Source organism: Gavialis gangeticus, unplaced genomic scaffold, assembly GCF_001723915.1.
Source record: "Gavialis gangeticus isolate Ggan-Ray unplaced genomic scaffold, GavGan_comp1, whole genome shotgun sequence".
Classification (NCBI taxonomy): Eukaryota; Metazoa; Chordata; order Crocodylia; family Gavialidae; genus Gavialis; species Gavialis gangeticus.
Genome location: NW_017728992.1, coordinates 61,886,261 through 61,897,039, shown reverse-complemented (window position 1 = coordinate 61,897,039; position 10,779 = coordinate 61,886,261).

The window sequence follows — 10,779 nt, the reverse complement described above, 5'->3', positions numbered from 1 at the left end:
AACATCAGGGTAAGAAACAAAGGGCCCAGTCCTGCAACCGAATGCAAACAGCCTTTGCCCATGTAAACTGCCTCACTGCTTCCAATAGGACTGTTTACCTGGGTGAAGGACTACTTGAATGAGTAAGGGCTGCAGGATGTGGCATTAACATTTGTGAGTCAAATCCAACAGTAGGAATAAAAAATCATAATTAATGGTGATTAATGGTTGCATGGCCCCTCAATGCCTAATCACAAGGTGTGATGCATAAAGGGTACAGTGGGAAACACTCAAATCTGGGACTCTGAATGGGAGGAGGGGGTGGAATGACCTTTTTAAAGGTATAAAGAGTGCACTTTAGTTCTCTGTCCCACCCCCTACGTAGAAGTCCCCATGCAGAGGTCCATGTACCTGCTTAACTTTACACGCCATGATTAATTTCATTGAGTGCAGTCGGGTTCCTTGCCGTGCAGACTGTTTAGCACCTGTGCAAATCGGTGTAAGGTCAGGATCTAAATTAGCGAGCTAAGCTGTGACAATGTCATGGCAGACGTTTCTATCAGCTATAAGCAGTAAGGCCTGATTCTACTCTGACCACTGGTTTAACACGCTGAAACGCCACGAAATGGAATGCAGTTGCTCCTGATTTTTCTCAGTGTGAGAATTACGTTGGGCCCCATGTGCGCATTCTGGCTGGAGCTTGTTTGTCTGCCAGAATCCTGATGATATGAAACAGCATAATGGTTTTCATTTTGTTTTGTTTTTTACTTAAAAAAAAAATCTGTAAGTCATGTTAAGCATGCATACTAAAATCTAACTGATCCAGTCTTTAAGATCTCCAAGAAACTAGATGCACTGTCTTATCTAATTGTTCTGTTTGTGCAGAATCATTTCTTGGAGCTCACCTGATCTCACCTGAAATGTGTGGGAAGTCCCAGCATGTAACAAGTTCTCCTGGAACCAATCTGATGTGAATAGATTAGATACATAAACGCCAGTGGCACTATAGAAATCCCACTGGGGATGAATTGGCTTCTATGAGATGAGATGAGTCAGTACTTCTGGAAATCTGTGAGGAATTTTGATAGGCTACACATCTGTTTTTTCATCAGACTTCTGTCATAGCTCACAAGTCAAATGGTAAGTCATGGATTTTTGTGCCCTGTTGCAATCTCATATAAAATGGATGGGAAAATCTTATTTGCTCCCATAGCTAGCCTATCTCAGTAGGAATCTACAGAAAAAGAAAGAACCCATCCTATAAATATTCAGGGCATTTCCTCTGGTAACTCCCTTTAATACTAATGAAGTTGATACATCTAAGTCTGCTATGCACTGATGAGCAAATGGGCACCAATTCCCTGTCAACAACTGGCCTGCTTTAGCTCTCATTGAAATCAGTGGGCATTTTGTCATTGACTTCAATGGGAACAGGATTGGGTCCAGTGAATTTTATTAAGATTGGATCCACTCCAGAAGCTAATTAAATTGCCCAGAAGTGTATTGGACACCCCAGTATGTTGAGAATCATGCACTGAGTTAAGCCTAATGAAACTCTTTATTCATTAAACCATACAGGAAAGGGAGGCAGTAGCTGCTTTTCACTCTTAGGCCTGTTAACAGCAATATCTTATAAGGTATGTATCTATAGGAATTAACTGCTTCCATTTAAATCCAGACCAATTATACATTTAAAACTGATCCTTATGTGCATATTTCTAGATTGGAGCTATATCATTAATACCATTTTTATTTTTAAATGGTGGTTTCCTTTGCTTTTAATAAAAAAAAGGTAAGAAATGAAAATATCATTACTAGCCTTCTGTCCTGAATTAGTCCCACTGAAATCAATGACACTACTCTGGTGAGTAAAGCAGGCTATATTTGGCTGTGCTTTTTTGAACATGCGAATGTATGATTCACTCCAACTGGAAAATAAACCTTTCCATTGACACTGTATCTGGGTCATGGCTCCTCCGGACCTGATGCAGTGTCAAGGAACAGCTACAATTCTTCCAAGAGCAGAATGAATAAGACATTTCCACTGACATCAGATTGGATTCACAGGTCTTTTGTACACAATACCACACCACTGAATTAACTGCTGGGCTGAAATGTAACATGTTATTTAAAAAATATGATGATTTAGAAAATACATTTAGGCATGCAGTATGCAACTAAATAATTAGCATCTAAATAATTAAAGCTGTCTTTAAAATAGCAGAACAACGGTATGGGCGCGCACACACACACACACACACACACACACACACACACACACACACACACACACACACACAGTGTTGCCAATACCCGAAGAGGCTGTGGTATATATTTAATATAAATATTGCAATTTTTGCTTTAAAACAATATTAAAAGGTGACTCAAGTGCCCCCTTTTCCTTTCATCAGGCTGTAGCAACACTGCTCAGTTAGATTTCTTTTAGAAAAAGCTTCTTACTAGTATGACAAGTTTCATCCTGATAGACATTGAGAATGACCAATCCTGGTAGGAGCACAGCATCTCCTGTATGGGATACTAAGTCTTCAATTCCCACTGACTTTAATGGAGGTGGGGTGGGGGAGGGCAGTGATTGCCAAGGAGCTCTCAGTATTTCACAGGATGGATAATTAAAAAGCAATATAAATCTCTGAATGGTATATGAGAGAAATAGCAATTGATCCCTCAGTAGTACATTATTTTCTATGCTGTTGCTATTGCTCAAATGGCAATCAGGTTGGTTATTTACCTTCAATTAAAATGCCTAGTAGTTAGTTGGGATATCATTTAAAATAGTACTATAATTTACAAATTAGTACAACTATGTGTAGTGCTCCCCTATTATGCTCCTCCTGACAGCAGGATGATACTGACATAAAAATGAAAAATGGGGAAAAATGTTTGTTATGCTTTCATGCATATATCCACATATCCAGGTCACTTCCCATATTGTTAGGAGGTGAGGATGCCATGGAGAATGCCTGTTTCTCTATACTGTGTCTTCTAGAAATCTTGGGGAAAAGTCAGGGAAGATCTAATATTGGAGCATGCAATGGTGCCATTGCTCACCCACTTCTACACTCTGTACCAATCAGGTGAAATTCATCCTTTTTCTAGACCTTTTGCCATCATTTTTGCTACATATAATTCATCAAAATACTTCTTTAGAGAGAACCTTTTGTGCATCAACCAAAAATTGTCCTAGGAGAGGCAAATCCTCAAGAACTCCTTCTCAATTGAGATTTTGACCTCCTCCTCAAACTCCTTCATAAGCATAAATTAAATTCTCCTCTATTCTGTATATTTGTTAGGATCAAAATATAAACATACCCTGCAACCTTACTTAATATGTTTATTTTCTTTTTTCCTGGTTATGGTCATGAAAAACCCTTTGTTTAATAGAAAGCCAAATGAAAGATTCCCAATTCTTTCTCCCCTCATCTTTGCAGTCTCCCTCCACTCCCCTGTGCATGAAATTTATAACAAAAAGTATAAGAAAAATATTTTGGAAGCCCCCTGTTAGAATATTGCTAACATATACTTATTGCATTTCCAACTACATGGGGTGCATGTAGAGTTAAATGATGAACATACTTATTCCACTCACTCAGAATGTAATATAGAACTGAAAAAAACCTTGTTTTAAAAAGGCTTTATTTTGTTGCACCAAATTTTCATTTAAAAAGTACAGAAACACTTCAGCATTAACAAAGATAATTTCTTTTGGATGTTGAGGTACTTGTCTGGTTTAAAGCATTGTTTCTTATTACACTGGAGGAGCTGGTACACACACACATATTTAACTTTACATCTTGGCAAGAATTTTTCCTTTGCTCTCTGTATTCTGCAAGCAGGACCAGAATACATATCAACAGAGCAAACATTTCAGTGAGAGAGGGAACAGAAAAACCTCTCCACAGCTAGATACTTTTGTACATACATTGAACTAAATAAATAAATAGTAATTCAATGTGAGTTGGTGGCATGGAGGGAGAAAAGAGTTGAAATGGAAATACTATATTTTCTGCCTCTTTTTTTTCTAGCTTTCACATTCTTCTTCCATTCTCTCTCTCTTGCTCTCTCTTTTTGCCCTTTGTTGTGATGAATGTGTATTCTTGCTTATTAATTGAAACAACTTTATTTTGTAGAAAATACCTGTAAAATATTGTGGTATAGAAAGCACCAGAATACTTTAAAAAAAAAAATGGAAATGTGGATATCGCATGTTTAAATACAGGGAACACAACTTTATAGCCTGACGTTAATCAAGCCATATCTATGCCATAAAGTTTTGCTACTAGAAACTCCTGTCAGCTTCCTGCTACTGACATTGATTCGCTGCTAGAATGCATACACACATGGCTGCTTTTGCCAGTGCTGCACATCCTTACTGCAAGAGGTAGTGTCAGCAGAAGATATGGTGCACGATGGGTAGAAGAAGTTCATGGCTTATAGCTGCCAGCATTGGTACATCACTGAAGCATGTCCCCACAAGCATTTTGGCAGCAGCTGTATGTCAGCTGCAACCTTACATTATTTGAAGGAGGTGTTTTTCTCCAGGTGACAGTAGGGCTGGATTTTGCTGCTGTGAAAGGAGCATTAGTATCGCTTAGCATGGTGGTCCTATTCTGGACGCTGGGGCTAACCCCTGACTCAGTCTGGTGATTGAGTAGGGAGTGGGTGTGTATTGGACCCCAGGGGCTTCCCTCCTTTGCCTGATCTTGTCCCCCCTGCAGGCCCTGGTCTGGGACACATGCCACGTGTTCAAATGTGGCACAATATAAACCAGACACATATGGAATATTGCACCATAAATTAGCAGAAAGCGTGGCATGTAAATGATGCAATAAATGTAATATCTGCTAGGACCCTATGGTTTACATGTATTTATTTGAGTTTGCATTAGGAGATACAATTGCAGATTTAATACAGCCTAAAGGAAGAATCAGGAAATAACCCTAAATTAAAGTAGTATCTGGCTGTGTGCATGCTCATCTGCATGTGTAATAATTATACTGAGGGGACAGCAGTGTGTTTTCAAAGGACGTGGACAGCTTCATCAGTTAAAGTAAACCAAGATTACACCAAAATAATCCATAGAAATAATAACAATGGTTAGCTCTAATTCACTACTACTGCATTGCTCTAATTATACATCTACCTTTTTTCCTTCAGCAGAACCATAAAAGTTGCACTTGATTTATAAGCAAGGTTGACCTGTAATCAGGCTCTCTACAGTTTTTTACTTGAAATATTTTTGTGTATAGAATAAAACTGTAAATCAGTAATTTTTAATGCAATTTTAGTTTTAGCAATTTCAGTGCATTTAACCCTTGGGTTCTTTCCTGGGCTATTTGATTGTTCTGTGAGATTTTGTAAGAGCAATTGCAGTTATCAACTTATATTCAGCAAAAAAGATGTTTTTCTTAAAATTGTACCTGAAAATATTGGGTCAACGTATACGCTGAGTTGGCTTATAATTAGAATAACATGGCAAGTGCTTATGGAAGTTAGAGAAGTTTTTTAAGTTCTCTGCTAACATTAGCTAATTAATTAATTTGCTTTCCTTGAGTATTTGACTGTATTCTACAGTGTCTAATTTTCTTCTGGAAAGTTTCTCCCTTTATTGACTGTAATGATAGCCTTTCCCATAGTGGGAGATCCACAGGGTGGGCAGAGAATGTATTGCATACCTTAGTGGGCAAGTATACTATGTTTTTAACTAGTCTTGCAAATTAGTTGTCAGTGCCTCTTTATGTGTCCACAAGCCATTTTTATGTGTTTCTGACATCTTATTTCTTTTCCAGCAGCTGGTGATACAAGCAACTTCCTGCAATTTAAACCAAAATACATTTGTTGTTACAAAAGACCTTAAGTACATACATATCAGAAGCGAAATAGCTTAACATAGCTTTTATCTACCTGTCAAAGACATGAATTTATGATTCAGTATTTCCTTAGATACATGTGATGACCTTATTAATACTTACAGTGTTAAAGACAATACAGTTTCCTCATATATTGAGTTGTATCGATGTCATCATCTGAAATGAAAAACTAGGAACTCAGGTTTTGGAATAAAAAAGGCCTTCCAATTTAGCTTTAAATTAATTTATTGCTACCGGATAGTGGCCATATTGTATACTACTAATGCATGCAGAATTCAATGCAATCTAATACTCTATTTTTTTTTTTTTACTTACAGGAGCACTCACATTATGGTAGTATATACTGTATAACTATCTCCCAACTGTTTCAACATAGAAACAAAAACCTCATTCTCTCTTTCTTCTTTCCTATCCTATAGAAAAACATTGACTGAGTAGTATTATAAGATTTCTGTTAATTTTTATTTCATTATTTATATGCATAATGCACATGTGTGAGGCTGAAGGAGCCCTACCAGGAAGATATGAGTTATGCTTTTTCTGTAGGCGTGGCTTCTGTGGCAGCTGTAACTCAGAAGCTCAAGAGTAATCCCAGTGTAGTTGCTAGGAGAGGTAGTGATTGGAGAAAGAGGGAAAGAGAAGTAGCTAAGGCCAGGTTAATTGGTTTCAGTTCTGCTAATACTGAAATTGTTTGTCTTATTAACTAGGAGAACAGGATAGTGTAAGTTTAAGGAAATTCTCAATGTTTGCCCTCTTGTGAAGGGGAACATGAGAGACTTTGCAATGTGTTTTAGTATGTTTGAAATGTCCATTGTAGTTTAAAAAAAGAGAAATCTCTTGCATACAAATTTTCTTGATTTGACAGCTTTGATATTGTTTTTTTCATAATTAAATGGTCTTTAAAATAAGAATATTTCAATAATCATAGTCTATAGAAATCTAAGTACTTCAAATGATTTTTCAATACCAGTGTGCCTGTTTTCAATTCATGAGCCCAATTTTAAAAATGATTCTGAAAATGTTAAATGGCTTTTGGTTTCAGCAACTTCTCCTCCATTACCTTATTTTGACACTTTTAAATATTGGATCTGCTATCATTTCTCTAGCAAATATCTTCACTTACCTTAGTGGAAAGATTGGCTTGAGAGAACAGCAAAAGCCTTTAATGATGCAGGATATTCATCTTGAAGTTAATGGAGCTAGGTGTATGAATAGGGATCTATGAGTAAAGACTATTCATATAAGCAAGTTTTCAGAACCAGGCACTATACACTTCACATAGTTAAGATTCTAAGTGCACTTGAGAAAAGTTTTATTTTGTAAATGTTAATTGTCATTGGCAGCTATTTTTTAAAATTAAAATATATCTAGCTATATATGTTTAGTTATATATACATCCTCTATCATAGACTTCCATCACACCTTTTTTTAAAAACCACCTTAAGAAACCTGTGCACCCATTACAATAACCGCACCCACTCCCCTGCACCCATGCACCCCTGCTCTCTGCCCTTCCCTAACCCAAACAGTCTTAGTCCAGGCCCTGATTTGGAGTTTCTCTTCTTAGTTGATTCTCTGTCCTTGTTGCTGTCAATGTTGCTGTCTCTTCCCCTGCTGCTGATCCTGTTGTCCTCCTTGCTGTCTCCAGGTCCAGTTGTGTTGTTGTCCCCTTTGTTCTTCCTGTCCACTTCCCTTCCCAGGGGGACTTTGAACAGCCTGTGCCATGTGTCCCTTTTCCATGTGAAGTTGGCTGCATCCTTTCCATCTTCTCCTACCACTTTCCGTTAGTAGGACTGGAGTTTGTTCAGGAACATTTTATAACACAGTCTGTTTGCTCAAGCTTAGTGTGATTGTACATCAGGAGGTTCCTGCATTGCCATAGGGTGCTCCTGATGCAAGACACAAACTGGTCAAAGTGGGGTGTCTGAGACCCCTGATGTTTAGTTAAGTGTCCTTACAGCGCCACCTCCCTTGTCATCAGCCTGACTCCTGTCACTTTCTCAAGGAGCCGGCTTACCTTTTTCCACACTCCCTGGGCATAGGGGCAGATCCGGTCCCAGACAGCCTGGCAGTCATAATCAGGGAGCAGCTCCACAGTCGATAGCGTGTCTCTGTCTCTGACTGCTTTCTGTATCTTCCTGTGGTTAGACATGGTCTCTGGGCTTTCCTTCATTAGCCCGTCCTCACTCTAGAACTCATTCAGCACACTGTAGAACCAGGGGTATTCCATTGTGCATGGTCTCCCTCTGGCTGGTGTGTACACCCCCCACGGTCTCAGGAGGTGACCTGTAAAATACTTGAAAAGGCAGGCTGTTTTAGTTGCTGGCCTGGTCACCAGCTTGCAGATCTGGCTTGTGTACCGTGCCTACAGGAACAGGTGGATATCTGGCATCCCCCTGCCCCCAGCCCATTTCATCTTGTACAGGGTCTTCCTTGCTACCTTCTCCATTCTGGAACCCTTGAAGATGCACATGGCTCTCTGGATTCTGCAGGTGACACACTTGGGTGGGGGAAGACCAGTGGTGTACAGAAGCACTGGTAGCAACATCACCTTCATGAGTGCCATGCCCCACCCATGGAGAGGTGGCGTGCATGCCACAGATCCAATCTCTGCTTCACTTTGGCCTCCTCCTTCTCCCAGGCTCTCCTTCTGCTCAACTCAGGGTCAAACTCAGCTAAGGCAAACTCAGCAGAGAACGGAAACAATAAGGTATTAGTCTCCTCTTAACTGTACCCAGTGCCCAGGCATCATGTTTCCAGTGACAGTAACAGATTTCCATAGACAGAGGGTACATCTACATGAGACGTTTACTGTGCAGTTGACTAATTTACTGCCCAGTAAATGTCCTGTCATCTACATGTGAGCTCTTCTTAGGGCTCATGAAACTAATAAACTCCACAGCAGGGTAATTTTGTAAAACACAAGTACTACCCTGCTGCAGAGTTTTTTTGTGCACAGCAGTGCACATGTAGATGCTGCCCTGGCTAGATTGGGCACAGGGTTTCTCAGTGCAGGGCTAGCCAGCAGGCAGGCAGCTCCTGGACTGAGGCATCCTGCACCCCAGGCTGCCACTGGGCAGCACATTGAGATGGGAGAGCAGCTGCTCCCCCATCTCCATGTGTTGCAGGAGGGGCTGGCTGGGGCACAGGGTTTCTCAGTATGGGGGATGCCTGCTGGCCAGCCCCACACTGAGAAAACCTGTGGCCCAGCCAGCCTCTTCCTGCAGCTGCTCCTTGCCTCTGTGTGCTGCCAAATGGCTGTGTGGGGCACAGGGTGCCTCTGTGTGGGGGCTGCCTGCTGGCTAGGCCCACACTATAGCACCCTGTATCCCAACCAGCTGGGGCAGCATCTACAAGTGTGCTGCTGCGCGTGAAAATCCTCTGGAGCAATAAGCACTGGAGTTTATTTACATGCATCAGTCGCATGTGTAGATGTGACCAGAAGGAGTTTTCTTCTGACACCAAGGAAACACATTACACATAACACATCAGTGTCCCTCTGTTGGCTACAAAGGACCAACTCACAGGATCATCATAAAATTCTAGTTTATTAGATGAATGCAAAAGTCAGATCATAAACCTTGGGGCTGATCCCCTCAAACACACACACACACACACACACACACAGTAGCTAGCTATGAACACTAAGCGCTGGTGTCAAGATATACCTATCCCCAAGTGCTGGAGTCTGCCGTTGAGGGCCAGTCGGGGCTTCTTTCAGTGTGATATTGCTTCAGAAATGGGTTGCTGGCTGGTCTTTCTGGCTAGGCAGGCAGGGGGCTTGTCAGGTCAAAGAGGGTGCCATTGGGGGTCATTCTTTGCTGTCTTTTATCCCTCTCTGGCAGACTTTGGTGACTCCCCAATTTTTGGGCTTACCCAATCCAGGGGTCATTGACCTCGTGGGACGTCCCCCTTGGTGGTTGCTGGATGGCAGCTGTCAGCCCCAGAGGTCACATCTGCAGGTACGCGCAGTCTTGGGAGTCCATTGATGAAGTTTGATTAATTCACTGCTGTGATGAATAGGGCTCTGGGGGCAGTTGATTGGGGAGGGAGGGGGTATTCAGTCCCAAGAGTCTATTTTTGGCATTGATTAGTTCAAACTGGGGCTTCTGTACCTTTAACAGTGAAGTTTCAGGGTGTTCCTGGCTCTGTATTGATCCTTTCTGCTACTTAGTCTGTGGTTTCCTACCTGTTAATTGCTGCTCCCAAACTTGCTATCCTGTCTAGCTACTGTGTTATGCAATCAATCAAGATTCATTCAGAGACCTGCTCCATACAGAGAAGCTAAGGTTTGATTCCCACCTTTGCTAACATTGTTACCTGGTACAACTTACTTTTATACTTAAAGTACATTTGTTACAAAGTTAAAAAGCATAGAATATAGAACATAAAAGGGTGAAAAGCCATGGCACATACAACAAATAGACCAAATACAATGAAGGGGGTAGGACGGGACATAATGATGCAGAATACTATTTTATACTCATAAAATCATCTACAAACTATATTTTTATTACAAGTACACCTTATATTCTGTAAAAATAATAGTATAATAAAAAAGAAGAGGAAGGAAGTAAGAGAAGGTAGAAAAGAGAAAGCATCCCCAAAAGGGAGCAAATACTGCAAAAGGGGCTTTTTGCCATATGGAGGGGCTTCACATTGGAGGGCGGGGCAGGCAAAAAGGGTTTCTTGCTACACCTCACAGTATAGTGGTAATGATTATTATTAAGAGTGTATTAATAGAATATTATGTATGTAGAATTTGAACTTCACATATGTTTTATTTAAGCCCTTGCATTTTACTGCCTCCCTTTTCATCTCCCCATTCTCTAGGTGTCTGTTTTCTCTTGAATGGCCTTGCCCTTGCAGTGTCAGCATTCCCTGTGTTGGTTAATGTTTTAGTAAGGTACAT